General features: G+C 38.2%; 1 long non-coding RNA gene across 1 annotated transcript in view; it reads right to left on the bottom strand.

Moving 5' to 3' along the window:
* LOC117070162 overlaps positions 1–19,353 on the bottom strand; it is a 75,433-nt gene that overhangs the window by 54,172 nt on the left and 1,908 nt on the right. Inside the window, exon 2 of the long non-coding RNA XR_004431811.1 lies at positions 920–1,061. This is a non-coding gene — a long non-coding RNA (uncharacterized LOC117070162). The remainder of the gene's footprint in view (positions 1–919; positions 1,062–19,353) is intronic.

The following is a 19,353-nucleotide window of genomic DNA, read 5'->3' on the forward strand; positions in this document are numbered from 1 at the left end:
AGACAATCATGTTTTTGTACATGCATTGTATTTTATACTGACCCCAGATGACCACATTTTGACTTTTTGTAAACACTGCCAAGCACTCTATAGAATTCTGTAGACATCTTAATAGAATTTTTCTGGGCAAAATTAAGATTAGTTCTTAGAGCCTTATGAAATTGTACACAGGATGTAAAACTGAAGTTGAGGAGAACAGCAAGAAGTATTATAGCTCATGGTAAATCTAATTTTCTGAAATTATGACATTCTGTTATAAGAGAATTTCATTGTCAAATATATGGGTTCATCTTATTTTTCTGAACTTGGAATTTAATCCTGGAGACATTTTGACACAGTATTTTCTTCCTTCCAACTTTTTTTTTTTTTTCTGTTTATGTGAGCTGTATTAGAAGCTTCCATACATTCACTAAATGGCTTCCTTTAATTAGATGGATTCTCTATAACCCACTAACACTGGCTAATAATTATTTTCCAGACTTCCAGTTACTAAAGCAGTCAGCAGTTGCCCAGGCTCTATTTTGCTTTCATGAAAATGCTATAATATACTTCAACAACAGTCCAAATCATCCCACCTTCCAAGCGGTTATTCACAAGCAGGGGTCATTATTTCCTTGTTAGACTGTCTTAGGGGTGGGTCTGGTTTCTACGGGCTTTGCACATTCTTCTGATTTGTAAATCAAACCTGAGTTACAAAGATGGACTGCCACCTCCTCCGGGCTCTGCTTAGTGTCACAGGGGTACAGTTCATCAGACAAACACCTCATAAGCATCAGTTCTGGCTGCCTTCCAGGGAAAACCATGTCATGCCATTGAATAACACTTAGGACCCAATCTTTCATCCTCCTCCTCCATAACTAAATAAATTGGGTAAAGGTCTTGCCCTGTCTCAAGATAACAAGAAGTTTAAAGAACTTACTAGTGTTTCATGTTGCAGACACTGTGCTTTAGAGGAGTGAACAAAAACAAGATGGCGGCTTCCCTGAAGTTCAAAGGCAGTTCTGACAGCAAATGAGTACTGACAATCCTTCGTGTTTCCCTCATGGGCACAAATAGTCCTGCTGAAAACAGGAAGGGGATTTGGATTGAGGGCTGAAAGAAAATGAGCATAGACTTTTCTATCGCTATCCTGCTCAGAACCTCATTATACAGAGCAGGGGTCAGCAAACTTTTTCTGTAAAAGACCAGAGGGTAAATATTTTATCCTTTGTGGGCTATACCACTTTCTTCACATCCACTCAACTCCGCTGTTCTGGTGTGACAAAGGAGCCACTGACAATCCATAAACAAAAATAAGTGTTGACCAGGTTGTAAGAAAACTTTGAAATACGAATTTCATATAATTTTCATGTGTCACAAAATAATATTCTTAAGAATTTTTTTTTTTTAACCAGACGTTTCCAAGTGTAAAACTCATTCTCGGCTCACAGGCAATACCAAAGCAGCCATAGGCTGAATTTGCTTCTCCGGTCACAGTTTGCTCACTCTCGCTCTAGAATTCAGAAGTTCAAGTTCACGCTTGTGAATCAGATTTTACAGAACCACGGGCCCTTCTTGGCTCTCTCTCAGTGTAGTGACAGCTGCTGTTACCATGTAACTATCATCTCATGTGAATAAAGGTGTTTTTCTTTCATTTGAATCTTATCTTTTGTTATTTGAGAAAAGGCTCATTAAACTTTTTAAACTCATTGAATTTAGAAGAGAGTCTTAATTATGTGTGACTCAGGCATTGGAGGAGAATATGCATAACCAGACCAAATTAAATTTTTTTTTCAGGTAAAATCCAAGATAGTCTAAAAAGGCAATAGAACTTTAAATGATTGTTTATTCAGGCAATGAATATATAAATAATTGGTAAATGGTTTTAAAAACTGGTGACAAAAGAAAACGTTCCCTTTCTAATGCAAGTTGGAATAAATCAGAGTACAAACTCTACATTTATGTGTGTATATATTTTATATAATAGAAAGATATGAATTAAAATATTAACAACATTTATGGAGATGGTGGAATTACTTCTTTGTGCTGTTTTCCTACTTTTTAAATATTTTGCAATATGGTTACTGCTTGTATTTAGGGAGAAAAAAAAACAACTAATGTTACAAGAATATCTTTTGCTCCCAATTTTTAAAAGTGTTTTCATGAAGAGACCTATGCCTCTGTAGCAATCTTGGACAAGGGATCATGAAATAATCTGCATGATTCATTGACCGCTGGAAGGCTTTGTGATAGCATTGAAGATAACCTTCTGTGAGCTCATAAAAATAATTACCTGAAAGTTGTACAAATTCAGCATTTTTATGACACGCAAATAAAGAAAAGGAAGGAAGAACGTGAGATAACACAAGTAAGATCTCATAAAAGGGACAGCAATAACTATATGTAAAAAAAGAAATAATGGATGTTACTAAGTTCTGTAAAATGTTGGCAGGTCAATAGAATTAAATGAGAAAGAGCCAACAAACCTCCCTCTTTTGCTATTCAAATGATGAACAAAGCACCAATTTCTCTCTGGCATGAAAATCTTATTTATATTTATGACCAAAGGTGTTTTTTAAAAGCTTGCCTTCATCTTCATTTGTAAGTTTCTTAAAAAATTGGCTGAAGCCGAACAATGAAACTTTCATTCATGAGAACAATGTAACAACAAAAAAAATTCTTCTGTGCATTGTTTAGTGGGTTTTTTCTTTCAAATTTTTTAAAAAGCAGATCTCAACCCACAGCCTAACCCTTAATTCTTACTTACGTATTTATTCCTAGTATATTCTAGACACCACCAGGAAGGGATACATGTGATAGTTTATGTTTTTCTTAATTTAAAGAAAAAGATCTTGAAAGAAGCTATTAGAAAAAAAGGTTATATTAAAGATATATTGCTAAGTGTCTAGTTTTAAAAGATATCAAAATATATTTATTTATGTGGTTCACCAGTTCAAGATAAGCAAGTGTATGAGAATAAAAGAAATAGTGGCTTCTCAGAAGTAAACTAATGACATTTTAGGCATTTGATACCTTTTTGCCTGAAAGCATCCAACTTGGTCATTAGATTTGGTGTGTCAATAATTTTAGAATGAGGACACTAATAGAAATACACCCGAGAGAGGCATTATTGGGTGTATCTTCCCTTCTCTCTCTTTCCCTGCTTCTATTCCATAGAAACCCAGTTTCCTAGTAATCTACTTGACTGACAGACTTGTAAGGGAGAAGAAATTATAGCTGCAGGACCCGTCCACTTTGCTTCACCTTATCAAACATACTCACCAATTTATGTTCTTAGCACTTTTCCACAGTCTGACAAGAATCAGGACTATTCCAGGGCTTTTTGAGCAGTCCTGTCTCTTGGGATGGTGACCTTCTATCTTAATAATTCAGATCTAGTCACTGGTACCACACACAGGCCACTGATAGATTTTCAGCCTGCTCTAGGTGAATGAAGAGGGAACATGATTGCAGACTTTAGTTTTTACTCCTCTATATTCTGATTCAAAAATGTACTTTAATATTCAAAACTCATCTGCAAAAGATTCAACTCCCCGTCATTAGCTGCTGATTAAAAGCTTATAATAAATGAAGGAGATGGATGATGTGCGCCTGTCTGTTTTAGTCGGGGACATACGAATAGACTCACTAAATTTATGAAGCTATGTATGAGCGCTAAGTGAGTTCTACAGAAAACGTTCTTAAAAATTGCAGACTTCATAATTTGGCAGAGAGAGTCATGGAAGACTTTGTAGAGGAACTAAAATGTGAGTCAGACCTTAAGGATGAGTAAATTTGGATGGGTACAGAGAAGGAGAGGCAAGAGAAAGTAATGAACAGTGTTGATGACTACTATTACATTGTATCTGAGGACCTCTGTGGGTTCTGCAAATGCTGTCCCATTCCATTCTCATCAGATGAGGAAGTTGAAACTCAAAGAATATACAGTTTTCCAAAGATTGTATAGCTAAGAAATATGGAAAGATAGACTCAAGCTCAGATTTACCTCATTCTGAAGCTTAGATTCTTTTCAGTGCACTGAACTGTATCAGAATGTTTTTTAGAATGCAGACTGACAGGAGCAAGAGTGAGGAGGTGTGAATAAACACAAGTTTCAGGATGACAGAACTTCCTTCCTGGAAACAATGATTGGGATGAAACAGCGAAAAAAAATTTTTTTTCTAGGAAGAATTTCAAAATGAGATTCCACCTGCTTAACAAGCATTTCTCAAACCTGAATTATTTTCTGATTGTAAAAGTATTCCATGTTAATTGTAGAAAATTAGAAAACTATAGAATCACCAGCTATAAAATCAAACAACTGCTATTGTTAATGTTCTAGTGTATCATCTTCCAATCTTTTAATATTTTTTCAAATATATCCATATTTAAGTATATACTAGTTTTACAAAATTAAAATTTTGGGTTTTTTTGTATTTTGATGTCTGAATTAGTAATATATCACCACCATACTCCATGTCTTCTATATTCTTTGGAAACATTTTAAATAAATATAGAATATTGCATCCTATAAGTTACCATAGTTTATTAAACTTCTATTATTGAATGTTGATGTTATTTCTAGTTTTTCTGAATTATAAATAATGTCTATTTTATCTTATAAATCATTTATCTCTGATTTTTCCTGAAAAAACAATTTTTTAAACAAAATTTCAGCTTGGCTTATTTCCCACTATACAGAAAATTTAAATCTAATTTAAATTGTGTGTTATCCTAGGAACTGAAGCTCAGGTCAGATTCCTGAGGGGATAAACCAATATCCCAGCAGAGGCTTGACCCAATTATTGTCATCACTTTAGAAAGTTAAACTCTTCCATATCAGAGAGAGGAGTGGAGGGAGAGAGGTTGAAGGAGAAATTGAGGAAGAGGGGACAGAATAAGACAGAAAGAAATACTGGTTTTCTTCCTCAGGAATCAGATATCTGTTCTCCAGGTAGACAAATTTTATTTTATTTTATTTTATTTTATTTTTAAAAAGATCAGACTCCATGGTGGTCCTGTGGGGAGGTAGAAAAGACTCTTTCTAGACTGTGTCCAAGTGGCTATTTTCTTTTTTAAAGCCTAGTAACATCACAGTGATGGATTTCTCCATTTGGAAGCATCATGCAGTGAAGGAAACCACCTGGGCTTAAATCCCAGTTACTCAGTTTCACAGCTCTGTGGCTTTAGACAAGGCTTTTAATTTCTCTCAATCTCAGCATCCACAGGGTAAGAAGGGATAGGAATGCCAACTAAAAATCTTTGGATCCTGACAATTAAATCAAATTACGTAGCATCAGGCAATCACAAACAACTAGCTCTTTCCTCCTTCGTTTCTTCTACCTTTCTGCTCACTGAGAGCAGGATTTTTTTTTTCTCTCTTTTCTTTAGATTTCTTCATTGTAAAAAGCAGAGTTCATTCATTCCAAAAAATTTTAAATCTCTTGGCACCAAGAATTCAAAGCATGGTCCATGCCCTTACAGACATTACAGTCTAGTGAAAACTACAGGAAAGCTAACATGAATGACAAGGTCAAGAGAGAGAGACGTTGGTACAAAGTCATGTGTTCCCAAATAAAGGAGGGCCGAATTTATTGGAGAAAGGGGATCAGAGAAGTAACCCTTGATGAGATCTTACAAGATGAGCACTTGCTCGCCAAGCAGGGGAAGGAAGGTGAGCATTCTTGGCATAGGGTAGCTCTTACCCTGTAGTAGTGAGGAGAGGGCTAGTGGTCAGCAGAAGGGCGTTTAACAGAAGCTAGAAGTTGTTAAAAAATGCCGCTTCCTCTACAGAACCCTTTCTGGTTCCTTATACAGGAAACCCTCTACTGCCTTAGCACTTTATTGCACCACATCTGTGGATTTCTTTGACATTTACTACTTCCTGCTTTGCATTGGAGATATTTGTGTACATATTTTACTTTCATTATACCACTAGAGAAACAAGAGACTGTTTTATCCTTTAATCCTGGTATTACCCGTAGTACCTTCAACTTTATATATATATATATATATATATATATATATATATATATTCCATTTATTTATTTTAAAATTTCCCAAAGTGTCCCCATTTAGGGGGGCACATTAGACACTTTGTCCCTCAGCCTTTGGGTTTAACCCCCTTCAATCAATAAGCAAAATTTTATTTTACTTTTTTATTTTTTTAGAGACAGAGTCTCTCTTTGTCACCCATGCTGGAGAACAGTGGTGCAATCATAGCTCAAGGCAAGCTTGAACACTTGGAATCAAGTGATCCTCCTGTCTCAGCCTCCCAAGTAGAGTAATGAGGACTACATATAAGAACCATCATGCCCTGTTTCTATTATTTCCTTTTTTCAGAGATGACATCTTTCTACGTTGCCCAGGTTGGTCTTGATCTCCCTGGCCTACAGTGATACTCCTGCCTTGGCCTCTCAAAATGCTAGGATTACAGGGGTGAGCCATCATGCCATGCCTATATAGACCAGGCAGAGTGGCTCACCCCTGTAATTCTATATATGTATATATATATATATATATATAAATACATATAATTTATATATATAATAAATTTTATTTATGAAATCACCCCTGTAATTTCTTAAGAAAGCCTATATGTTTCACATTCATTCCCTTCATTATAGTGGGGCTCTTGGTCTTTTTACTTACAAAATTTGTGTTGGGGAAGTTTACTTATGAACTTCATACTGGGGAATACTTTGATATGAACTTCATATTGGATACTTCTGAACTTCAATATGAACTTCATATTGAAATGCAACACATTCGTGTTACAACACATTGCATCCCAACCATTGGTAGGTATGTAACACCTCCTTCTTCATTCATGAAAACCATCCGAGCAGGTTTTGATCTTGCTATCAAAGAAATGGATTTCTCCTAGTGTCATAGATTTTTCAAGAATAGACAATTTACCCCCCATTCAATTTAGAGTTCCTTGGGCAGAGCCTATGACCTGACAAGGAACTCCAGGAGATTGTGATTTGCTAAGTTCCCAGGAGGGATGGAGAGTGGCTGGGGTCCTTCATGGTTGTGTGGCCAATTTAGGGACATTTTGTCCCTCAGCCTTTGGGTTTAACCCCCTTCAATCAATGGACTATAGTTGGCTTCAAGTCAAACCTGTCAAGGAGACTATTAATATTCACCTCATCATCTTGGTTATTATGGGTAGTAATATAAGCAATACTATATTACAAGAATATCATTTATAACGGCTTACATTTATTGAACATTTACCATAGCCAGGCACTTTGTAAATACTTTGTCAATACTAACTAAATTAACACTCAAAGTGATTCAATCACTTGGTTACTATTAGCATTCTCATTTAATAGATGATAAATTGGAGGAGAGAGAAATTAAGTATTTGTTACTTGCCCACAGATCACACCTGGTAAGTGAGGGATTCTGAATTCAGACCAAAAATGATATTGCTGTGAAATCTGGGCATGTATTCTTTATGCCATTTCATTAATCCTTGAAATGAGCCAGTCTGGAAGACATGGTTGCTCCCATTTTATAAACAAAGTGCAGAGAGTTTAAGTGACTCGCCCAAGTCCACACATTGAAAATTGATAGAACTAAGCCGGGTGCCGTGGCTCACACCTGTAATTCCAGCACTTTGAGAGGCCGAGGCAGATCACCTGAGGTCAGGAGTTTGAGACCAGCCTGGCCAGCATAGTGAAACCCAGTCTCTACTAAAAAAATACCAAAAATTAGCCAGGTGTGGTGGTGGGCACCTGTAATCCCAGCTACTCAGGAGACTGAGACAGGAGAATAACTTGAACTCAGTAGGTGGAGGTTGCAGTGAGCTGAGATTAGGCCGTTGCACTCCAGCCTGGGCAACAAGAGAGAAACCCTGTCTCAAAAAAATAATAATAATAAAATAAGAAAAGAAAAGAAAATTGGTAAAACTAGGATTTAGAGCTCAATCTATCCAACTCTAAAGCCCAAGGATAGGACTCTAGGCTCCCAACTCCTGTTTAAGGTTTCAAAACCTTCTGGTTATAAGTGTATGGTATATGCCATGTACCTATGGGCATTATCAGGCGATAGTTTTCTAGGATGAGGGAGAAGTAAATAAGGTGGTATCCTAACACTAGTATTTTATTCATTGAGACCAACTGAAGCAAGATTTGGTGACTCTATGAATGAATTAATTTCAGGTTATTTGAGATATTAGGAACATTTCTTACTGATCCACTGCTCTGCAGTGAAAACCATAGTCACTTTACCATATTTAGTTATGGTCCACTCTTGAGGCTATGGTTTAGGGACAGAAGGGGTCAATACAGGTAAAATAATGAGAAGGAAATGTTCTAAAGGAGTACAGATCTAGCGCGCAGTAGGCAAGAGCATGATCTTCTTTTGGAATACTGAATTGATATAAGTCAAAGACTAGGGAAACCAAATATGCCTTCATGTTCAGAACCAAGGTTGGTATGGGTGCCAGAGCCCACAGGCCAAGGCAATTAGACCCCTCCTTGGGTTTGGCAGGAGGTGGAGATATAGGTAGCTCCCAGTTATGACCTCAGGGTTTGTGTTCAATAGGAAATATGTGATAAATGAGTGTCAACGAATTGATACGAGCAAATTAATTACTTAGGGACTCCTAAGTGGACAGCTTCTTGTCTGATTATGATAGTAATCATGTTTATACTCCACCAAATATCTTGGAGTTTTGAAAATGGCCTAACGAATTTGCTGACCACAGCAAACTTCTGCTAATTAACCTGAAGTATCTATCTCATGTTTCTTTTTCCTTCAATTAAATGGTCATATATCACTTAACATCAGGGATATATTCTGAAAAACACGTCATTAGGCTATTTTGTCGAGGTGCAAACATCATAGGATGTCCTTACACAGACATAGATGGCATGGCTGACTACACACCTAGGCTGTATGGTATGGCCTTTTGTTCCTAGGCTATAAACATGTACAGCACTATAGGCAATTGGAATACAATGGTAAGTATTTGTGTATCTAAACATATCTAAACACAGAAAAGGTACAGTAAAAATCTAGTCTTATAATCTTATATGACCACTGTTGTTTATGTAATCCATTGTTGACTGAAATGTTGTTATGCAGCCCATGACTGTATATGATAAAATTGTCAAGTTATCATTTTATTCCCTGAAGTACCAAAAGAGACTTAGCAGAATGCATAATGCAAGGTATAATTCCTTATCTATTTTGAGGATGAAACCAGTGATGTGTGTTTATTTATAGGTTGTTCTTACAATTGTCCCTCTTAAATGAAACCTGACAATTGGAAGGACCTGCAAGAAATGACAACGAGTGCTTCTAAATAAATAAGGTTGTGTGGACGCAAGGGGCTTTCCTCCCAAGTACATAACTGAAATTGACAAAGCAGTCACGCTTTGCTTTTTAACCATCAACAATTGGTTTTACAGCAAATAATCCCTCATCAACCTGATTATATATTCCTGTTGCTTATATTAAATTATTGAACAGTTCAGAAGGCAGCTATTTTGGTTAGATTGTCAGATAGGGTGGTTAAACTCTTAAACCTGTAACTGGTTTATTGAGGAAGTTAAAATTGGATATGAAACAAAACAGGTTCTATTGTGTTGATTGTGATTTTATTTCATTTTCCAATCCTGACCTTCAACCATGTTATGTCAGAATCCCATTTCACATTTAAAAAAAAAAAAAAAATACCTTGACACTATCCTATAGTGTCAAGTCCCTCACAGATATAAAACTTAATTTAGCCTGTTTTATTTATTTATTTATTTTGAGACGGAGTCTCACTCTGTCGCCCAGGCTGGAGTGCAGTGGCATGTTCTTGGCTCACTGCAAGCTCCACCTCCCAGGTTCACACCATTCTCCTGCCTCAGCCTCCCCAGCAGCTGGGACTACAGGTGCACACTGCCACGCCCAGCTAATTTTTTGTATTTTTAGTGGAGACGGGGTTTCATCGTGTTAGCCAGGATGGTCTTGATCTCCTGACCTCGTGATCCACCCTCTTCGGCCTCCCAGAGTGCTGGGATTACAGGCGTGAGCCACTGCGCCTGGCCCAATTTAGCCTATTTTGAAATTAACATCTCATATTGATTTTAAATTTCTTGTACTCCTTTCCACCAATGACTTCTAGAACAGACTAGACCCTGGCTGCTTGGGTTCGAAAAGGGAGAAAAGAGTTTTCCTCTATCATCTCATTCTTCTCCCTGTTCTTGGTCAAGCTCTTCTGGCTCTCCTGATCTGACTGGGACCAGGAAGAATTGAAAGCACATTTGGCTTCCCCTGTCCTTGAATGACCTTCTAGTGTTGAAGGGAGGATATCAAGCATGAGAGAGAAAGAGGAAGGATTTATCTAAATTGCTAGGTCAGATTGGGGCAGAGTCTTTGGCTTCACTGATTCTCTTCAGCAACTATCACTCATGATGTAGCCTTTCTCCCTGAGTTGGGGTAGCTTAACCACCAGCACCTTTTTCTGAAGATCTACACATTCCTTTGACGTCTCCAGAAGGTTTTATCCCCCTCTAGATTAGCTTAGCAGCCTTCTGACCCATTTAATCTCCCCACTTTCTTAGGTGGAAACACAAGAACCACTGAGTCCTCTTTGCACATTCTGAGGGACAAGGAAACCACTAGGGGGTAAAGAGAAAAGATTCCTGCACCATCTTCCCAGGTACATTTCACACCACAGCTCCAGCAGCCTCACCCTCATAGGCTGATCTGATTGGCTTCCTAGTAGATTTCTTATGTCTCATGACCTCTTTTGACCAATCTTGGGCACAGTCTTAATGGACACTTCACTTAGAAACTCAAGTAGGCACGTGTCAAGTCATGCAAAATTCTCCCTCATGAAAATCATCATCATGATCCTCTTCTCTGTCAAGGCGACACTAAAATGTGCTATAGCTTCTTGACTCCAGCAAGCACCTAGAGGGAGAGCAAGAAGTCAGTTTCCCTTTGTCAAAGGGGCCCCCAAGCTCTACATGCTATTTTCTTGAAGTCCCCATTCTGGCCCTCTGTTAACTTTGGAATGAACAGGAATTAGTCTCTTCCCATGAACATGCATTCCTCAAAGAGCTGAGATAGTTTCTTCACCATGATACCTTCTGTTGGTGGACCAGAAATAAGATATAAAGCTGAGAATGGGTGATCAATGACCACAGATTTCCATTCACATCACTTGAGACAGACTATAAGGTTCTAGTGATTCTTGTTTTTTGTAGGTTCTGAGTGTTGATTTCAGGGAAATCTAAAATGTTAAGACTCACTATGTATATACAGGAGCTAACCAGGATGTGTTTTGTTTGCAGGGGCCAAACGGATACAATATCACTCCCATTTCTCCTTTCCACTGCATCATCTGTCATCTGAAAAGTGAATGCATTTAGAATCTCCAAAATCAGAATGTTGGTGCCAGAAGGGAGTTGCCAACAATCCTCCACCAATTAGTAGTAGAACTGGAACACTTTTCCTCCTTGTTTTAGCCTGAGTTCTTTCCAGTTGCAGTCATGCCTTTAACCACAATATCCATTTGTGATCTTGGATTTGTCTTGTTTCTAATATTTGAGGGACAGAGGCGGGGAAAGAAGCAAATGAGGTTACCAGAGCTGGTTTTGTTTTCAAGGGTCAAATGGGTACCATGTCACTTCTACTTCTTGTGCCCACTCCATCCCTACTTCCAGAAGAGCCAGTGAATTTTCTCCTTCTTCCCCTCAAGTGTCCTCTAGAGTTTTCCACACTGCTTCTTAATACACACAGCTCTGCTCCTTGCGCCTTACTGGAAATAGGCTCAGTGCTGACGGGATCTGACCTATTGGTGGGTGGAGGGGAATGAAAGGTCAAAGCTGCATTTGACTCTTTGTTCCACAGACTTACTTCATAGCCGAGCAGTCACATTTTGATTTAAACTTCTTTTTTTTCTAGGTCCTAGATCAGTTCCTTACCTTGGAGCATGCCCCCTTTGCTGATCTCATACATTTTTATTTTATTTGATACTTGATGTTATGCTTGGATTATAGAACTTCCATTCGGTAAAGGTTCGGTAACAAATTGTTCTTTTGTACAATTGCCAGATATCTCAGACTAAAAACATATTGGGGGGAAAAAGCCAGATAAAAAATTAAATGAAGGCAAAATTAGAGGCCTGCTAATAAAATCAGGTTTTCTTGACACTTTTAGTCAATGCAAAAATAATTGTGGGAATATAAAAGGTTTTTTATGGTCAATTATTCTTGTCTTAGTAAGTATCTATAATCATAACCCCTCAGAATAGGTAATAATCCTCTGCAGAGGGAAGTGAGACTTCCCCACAGAACCATAAGGAAAGTAAAACGTTATCATATGCATGCATAAAACATATTAATATTGAAATGTGCTGGCTGTAAGGTCAGGTGGGTAGGTAGCTTTTTTCCCACTATATATATATATATATATATATATATATATATATACACACACACACACACACACACACACACACTATCTGACTTTATTGGACTGCTGACATCCAATTGATCTGCATTATTCTTAGCTGGCAAGAGCCTATGTACCTAAATGCCTCAGATAATAGGTATTACAGTATTAGGTAAAAAGCCTCCATGCAGTCTACAGCAATATCAAAAAGGTAGAAAGTGTAAAATAAGGGAGATTAAGATGACACCAGAAAGCGTTGAATGAGGTGTCATTTTGCATTTAGAGAGACAACCAGGAAAGTTAAGACAAGAAAAAAATGCCCCTTCCTCACCAGCTGCCCTTAAAGGTTTACAAATGATCTGTTAACAGAAATGAGTTTCTCTTGGGCTTCAGACACCATTTATTACGCTGGGAGAGAGACAAAAAAGGAGATGGAAAAGACTGGCAAATTATGCTTATTTGAAGGCAAAATGCTTCCCATCAGCAACATGATGAAAATGTACCAAAGGTGTCAGCCAGATGTTGACATGTTAATATTTTTCATGAGGTCTTTCACTGAGGAATGAGTACAAAGAACTTTTTGGGTGTTCTTTAGAATATGAATTGAAATGCATTGTTATGCTAGCTGCCTTGCCTGGGAAATCACAATCGTATTTGATGATGAAGAGGAAGAGGAAGTGTGTCCTAAATAGGGGGCTTGAACCTCGATTCCCTGGCTGCCTCCCAGATGTCTTGTGCTACGAATGGGCTCATCTGATCTCTCCTAGTCAATTTCATTCTGGAAAGTAGCCAGTGGGCCTAGTTCACGACCCAGTGATGTCATTATAATTCATTCTCCCTCACCACAAAGACTTCGGAACTTTCCAATTTACAATGGGTCTTTTTAATAAAGAAGAGTGTCATGTACAGAATTTTTAAGTGTTTCTAATGATTTATCTTTTTTTTTCTTGTTATAGCCTCAAAAAGGCCTATCTTCTTTGTATGAATGGACTATCAAAATCATTTAAAGAATTTTATATCTTTGTTAAAGTACACGATGTGTTTTATAGGCTGAAAGAGGATAACTGAAGCTTATTATAAGAGAACATTGTGTCCGAACAGAGAAACTTTACATTTTATGCATAAAGAATAGAGAATCTAAAATTTCATATGACTTAGGCCATGCTTCATCATGAACACTCACAGGGTAATTCTAAGTAGGAAATATGCCATTTTTAGGGATGTATTCTGTGTTTTGAGACTGGATTTATAAGATGAGGGAGGGGCTCGGGGCTGAGAGAGACATATGTAAGTCATTTCAGAGCACAGGCTATATCATCCGTGTGTTCACTCAACACCTCTCATGGGCTGTAAGGAAATATTCACTGATGAAGATTACATACGAGTTGAACTCAGCGTTGGAGAGTTAGGGCTGTCTCCCAGAACCTCACCTCCTTGAACTTGGTTAACCCTCCTTGCTAAAATAAACTTTGCTGAATGACATCACTTATCCTTGGCATGGATCTTTAAAACTCTGGGTAGTACAAGCCTAGTGGATGATCAATGCATTTGTGGCCTGCACTGTAATTTAACTTGCTCTATCTGACAGGAGATGTGGAATAGCTAAAGAGAGGCTTTACTTGTAATCTTCTTATCACCTTATCCTGGAGTGTTTGTGAAGAGCAAGGCCTTCCCTACACTAACTCCCATTTGAGGGTTAAGGCTAAGAAAGAGAAACAACTGCCCTGTTATGTGTCTGATGGTGTGACCTGATAAAGTCCTCTCTGGATACCTTGTGAACCCCAGCCTTTTATGATCAAACACACCTTGTCTCTCCTGAACCACTTGTGTGTGTTCTATGAGCTGATTAACAGAAAATAACTTGCTATAATTACTATGTGCTGGGAGAGAAAGTTTGAACTCTTTTCTTACCATTTCTTTCGTTTTTTGTTTGTTTGTTTGTTTGTTTTTTGTTTTGTTTTGTTTTGTTTGAGACAGAATCTCGCTCTGTCACCCAGGCTGGAGTGCAGTGGTGCGATCTTGGCTCACTATAGCCTCTGCTTCCCAGGTTCAAGTGATTCTCATGCCTCAGCTTCCCGAGTAGCTGGGACTACAGGCATGCACCACCACACCCAGCGATCCTGTTTCTTTTCTAAAGCATGGAATTCTAAATTAGATCATCATCCTTAGACTACCATTAGCAAGAGACCGTGAGTGAGCAGAGGGGGGTGGCCAGACCAGTGCAGGCTGGACAGTAGATGGGGAGGACCTTACCGTGGAAATGGTATAGAAATGGACAAGACTGACAGAAAGAGTGGAGGGTGGAGGAATATAAGAAGAAAAAACAAAAGAAAAGGAGGCAGAGTGAGAGAAGGAGAGAGAGGGAGAGAGAGGGTCTTAAGGAGAAATACACACAAGTGGAGGAACTCAGGAGAAAAGCAGCTCAGGGTGTGGCAAAATGAAGGAGGGTGGCATGCAGAGAGAGAGCTTCCTGGAGAGTGGGACACTCACTTTTCCACGATGCAGTTTTCCTGTTTTTACAGAAAGCTGAGCAAGAGCAGACAGCTTGTGTGTCTCAGGTGCTCCAGGGCCAGCTAATTCACACTCTTCCTGATGACTTTGAGGAACACAAAACTCTTTAGTATAAGCACTCTGTGAATCTGATTGAGGGAAACAGTCTGGCCACTTTCCTTCCAGGGATCAGATTCTGGCTATGTTAGTGGGATAGTTAGTTACATAAGCTAGCAATCACATCCAAGGAGGAAATGTCTTATCACGGCCATAAATAGGAAGAGCTGGGAAGATCCAGAGGGGACATGTGACAAGCTTTATGGAAGAGATATACAGTGATGAGTATTATGATGTAGTAATTACAAGAAAGGCAACAGTTTCTGTGACAAAATTAGTAAGAGTTGCTGCTATTTTTGTAAACCCCTTCGTGGGCACGTGCCTTCTGTAAATATGTTTGGATGCATATGGATCTGTAAATATATGTGCATGTGTATAGGTGTGAAAATATGTATGGTCCAATAAATGTTGAATACTCACAGAATCCCTCAAGGTAAGTATTATTATTATTCCAATTTTATAGCTGAGAATATTTCTAAAGCTTAGAGAGCTTGCAAAACGTATCCAAAAGTACAAGCCCACATATTTATAAAGTTTGATAATGATAGATTGGATTAAAAGCTTGCAATTATTATCTATAGGTTACATGACATATATGACCAGAATGAGAAAGAAGGAAAAAAAGGTGCTAAGGGAGATACAGTTGGAAGTTTTGTTGGAAACTAGCTCAGTAAACACTTTATAACCTGTTAATAGAAAACTATATTGTATCTTATAAGAGCTAGAAAAACAGGGGAGGTTTCTGGCAGGGAAGTAATATGATTGGATCTTTATTTGTGAAAAGTGAAAGGTAATTGATTAGTGAAGGGATGAGAATTCAGATAGGTCATTGATGGTAATAGGCCAAGCAAAGCATGATATGAACTCAATAACCCATAACAACAAATGTGGTGGCTATGAAATTAAAAAAATATAGGTATAGTACTTTTTACAAAAATACAATTAACCAACTACTTTCTAGGTATTTATGTTTTCTTTTCTTTTTTTTTTTTTTTTTTTTTTTGAGACGGAGTCTCACTCTGTGGCCCAGGCTGGAGTGCAGTGGCCGGATCTCAGCTCACTGCAAGCTCTGCCTCCCGGGTTTACATCATTCTCCTGCCTCAGCCTCCTGAGTAGCTGGGACTACAGGCGCCCGCCACCTCGCCTGGCTAGTTTTTTTTTTTTTTGTATTTTTTAGTAGAGACGGGGTTTCACCGTGTTAGTCAGGATGGTCTTGATCTCCTGACCTCGTGATCCGCCCGTCTCAGCCTCCCAAAATGCTGGGATTACAGGCTTGAGCCACCGCGCCCGGCCGTATTTATGTTTTCTTTTTTATTTCTACACTATGGCTTATTTTTCAGGAAAACAAAGGTTAGATTGGGCATTTTTAAGATGATTATTCTTTATCTTCTTCCAAGTTTCAAGGACAGCATATCTTTTTCTCATCACTTATCTACAGAAATTGACATACACAACAGAGAATGTTTAAACATAAAGTTATACTGAGGCTTAGACACAATTTATTTCATGCTCCATATGAATATATTTCACCAAATTGAGAGCCTCAGAAAGGAAAAGGCCATGTTTTTTTGTCCCTCCCATTACCAGGACCTTTCTAAGAGCTTAACGTCTGCTATATCCATCTCTTGGCTTTGATGGTAGATGTTTTAAGCTGGCAGGAGGATTAAGAACAACGCTTAATAAAAAAGCACTTAAGAATATGCCTTTAGAGTTAAGCAAATATTGGGCTGAGGCCTGATTTTGCGACTAATTACGTAACTTCGGACAACTTGCCTTTCTAAATCTGGGGGTTCCTATTTGGAAAATGTGGATAAATGTAGTTCCTACCATATCACATTGTGGCGAGAGTTAAATTAGATTCATACAAGCCTCTTTGTGCAGTACCTGACAAGCAATACGTGTTCAATACTTGCATCCAATAACATGTACACACTGAACACTGAATGTACACAAAACACACCAGTGGGAGAATGGAAGGTAAAAAAGTGGAGACAATATAAACGAAAAATTATTTCAAGATTGACCATGAGTAGGTGCAGAGAGAAGTAGTAACTAAAAGGAAGGTGTCAATGCAAGGCTTTACTTTTTAAGATGGGGAAAATGAAGCAACTTTTTATGCTGATGGAAATGATTAAATAAAGAAGAAGAAATTATAAATGTGGGACAGAAGAGTGTTAATCAGAAGAGAAGTTCTTGCTACCAGGAGGAGGAATTTGTCTTTCGTAGGTGTAGACACAGCCCCCATGCTCACCCACACTTCATAGTAGGAGAGGAGAAGAAAAGCATGAATGAAGACAGGCATAAATTGCGCTCACTTGTCAGTAAGTGAGAGAATGCCCAGAAAACGAGAATGTTTCAATGAAGTGCGAGGTGAGGTCATCAACTAAGAGTCAGGAGGAACAGAGGTCGGAAGTTTTATTTATTTATTTATTTATTTTGAGACTAAGTCTCCCTCTGTCTCCCAGAGTGGAGTGCGGTGGAGCGATATCAGCTTACTGCAACCTCTGCCTCCCAGGTTCAAGCCATTCTTCTGCCTCAGCCTCCCAAGTAGCTGGGATTACAGGCACCCACCACCACACCCAACTAATTTTTGTATATTTAGTAAAGATGGAGTTTCATCATGCTGGCCATGCTGGTCTTGAACTCCTGACCTCAAGTGATCCACCCGCCTCAGCCTCCCAAAGTGCTGAGATTACAGGTGCGAGCCACCACACCCAGCAGAGTAGGAGTTTTAAGGAGAAAGAAAAGAAATGAAGTAATCATTCAGAGAAGAGGTACAGCCAGATAAATGCAGAGAAGGCCTGAGCAGTGCCCAGTGCCAGATTGAATTTTGTGATTGTGTACTTAACTGGCAACCATTCAAGCTGTTTATGAAATTTCCTCCAGGAAAATCTCCTTAAAGGGGTTGAAAGAAGGAAAAAGGGCTTCCTGGTTGGTTTACCTGGAACCGAGATTCTACTACTTGACTCAGAGAACAGGAGAGAGTAGAGAGGGAAACAGTGATATTTGCAAGGAGGCGATTACACTCGAAGGTCATGGAATGCAAGATAAAATAAAACAAGAAGAGTTGATGGATCGATAGTGCAAGACCACTGAAACAGAGCTCTTAGGGATATGGGAAAATTATAGTGCTAGAGGTTCCTGAGCAAAGTCAATTGGAAAAACACAATTTGTGTTTGGAGAGCAAGATTTTTGAATTTGAGATTTGGGAGGTGGAGTAGGACCTGTTGATACTGAGGCTTAGGGTGTGACCCTGGGATTAGCCAACTGCAACAAATTGGAGGAAAAGGTGAACTAGTGATTAGGAGATCAAGAAACCAAGAATCTTTGGAGCTAGATGGGTTCATTCTCATGGATATAAGAATTGCCAGGAATCCTAAGTAGCATATATAAGGTGTTTATTATGCATCAATGTTCTGAGAGTTTTATCTGTACTCTTTGATTCCTAGCATTTAAGGCTGCTACTCCTAGTGTCATTTCCACTTTATGGCAAATAAAGTTTAAATAATTTTCCCATGGCAACATAATTAGCAATGATAGAGCTGGGCTGAAACAGAGGCTCCAGAACCTACTCTTGTATTGACTACACTGAATTTTCTAGAATTATAATGATAGAGATGTGGAAAGTGAAATTATAATCTAGGTTCCAAAATTTTTAGTGAATTAGGGTGCAAGGTAAGGATATCTGTAGGAAAAAAAGGAAAAAAAAAAAAAAAAGAGGAGAGGGCGAAGAGTGAGTTCCAGAAATTTTAGAAGAGCCTGTGGGGATGATGGTGAAAAGAAGAGTGACCACCATTCTGCCACTGAAGAATTTAAAAATGAGAAAAAAAAAAATCTGTTTATTTAAAGAGAACGCAGAGGGGACAGTGTCCTCAAGATCCATTCTGTTTCTACAAATACTTACTTAATTGAGTGGATGGAAACTACAGAATATTAGCATTTTTTTTTTTAGTCTCTCCCTTTGAGCTTAATGTGCACACTCATTTGGGAATAACTGAAGAAAGTGAAGGAAAGAAGAGAATTTTCTGAAAAACAGAAGATAAAGAATTTTCTGGTCACAAAATGAGAATTCTAGCAGGATAAGTGGAAATGTTTGAGAAAGAAGGAAAGGCAGTCATTAATATTATTGATGCCATTGGTATGCATATCTTTGAATAACTTCCTTTTCCATTGCTTGATATTATTTTTACTTGACAACAATGGTTCAGTCTGATTGCATTATTCTTTTATTGTGAGCATCTAAAACTATATTTGGTAGGAAAGGAATGGGATATAAATATTTTAAAAAGTAATATGAAGGTGAGGAAATATAGCTTATTGCTAACTGGTGTCAAGAGGGTGAGTTTTAATCGATTTAGGCAGTGG

The sequence above is a fragment of the Trachypithecus francoisi genome, unplaced genomic scaffold, assembly GCF_009764315.1.
Source record: "Trachypithecus francoisi isolate TF-2019V2 unplaced genomic scaffold, Tfra_2.0 Lachesis_group3, whole genome shotgun sequence".
In the NCBI taxonomy this organism is placed as follows: domain Eukaryota; kingdom Metazoa; phylum Chordata; class Mammalia; order Primates; family Cercopithecidae; genus Trachypithecus; species Trachypithecus francoisi.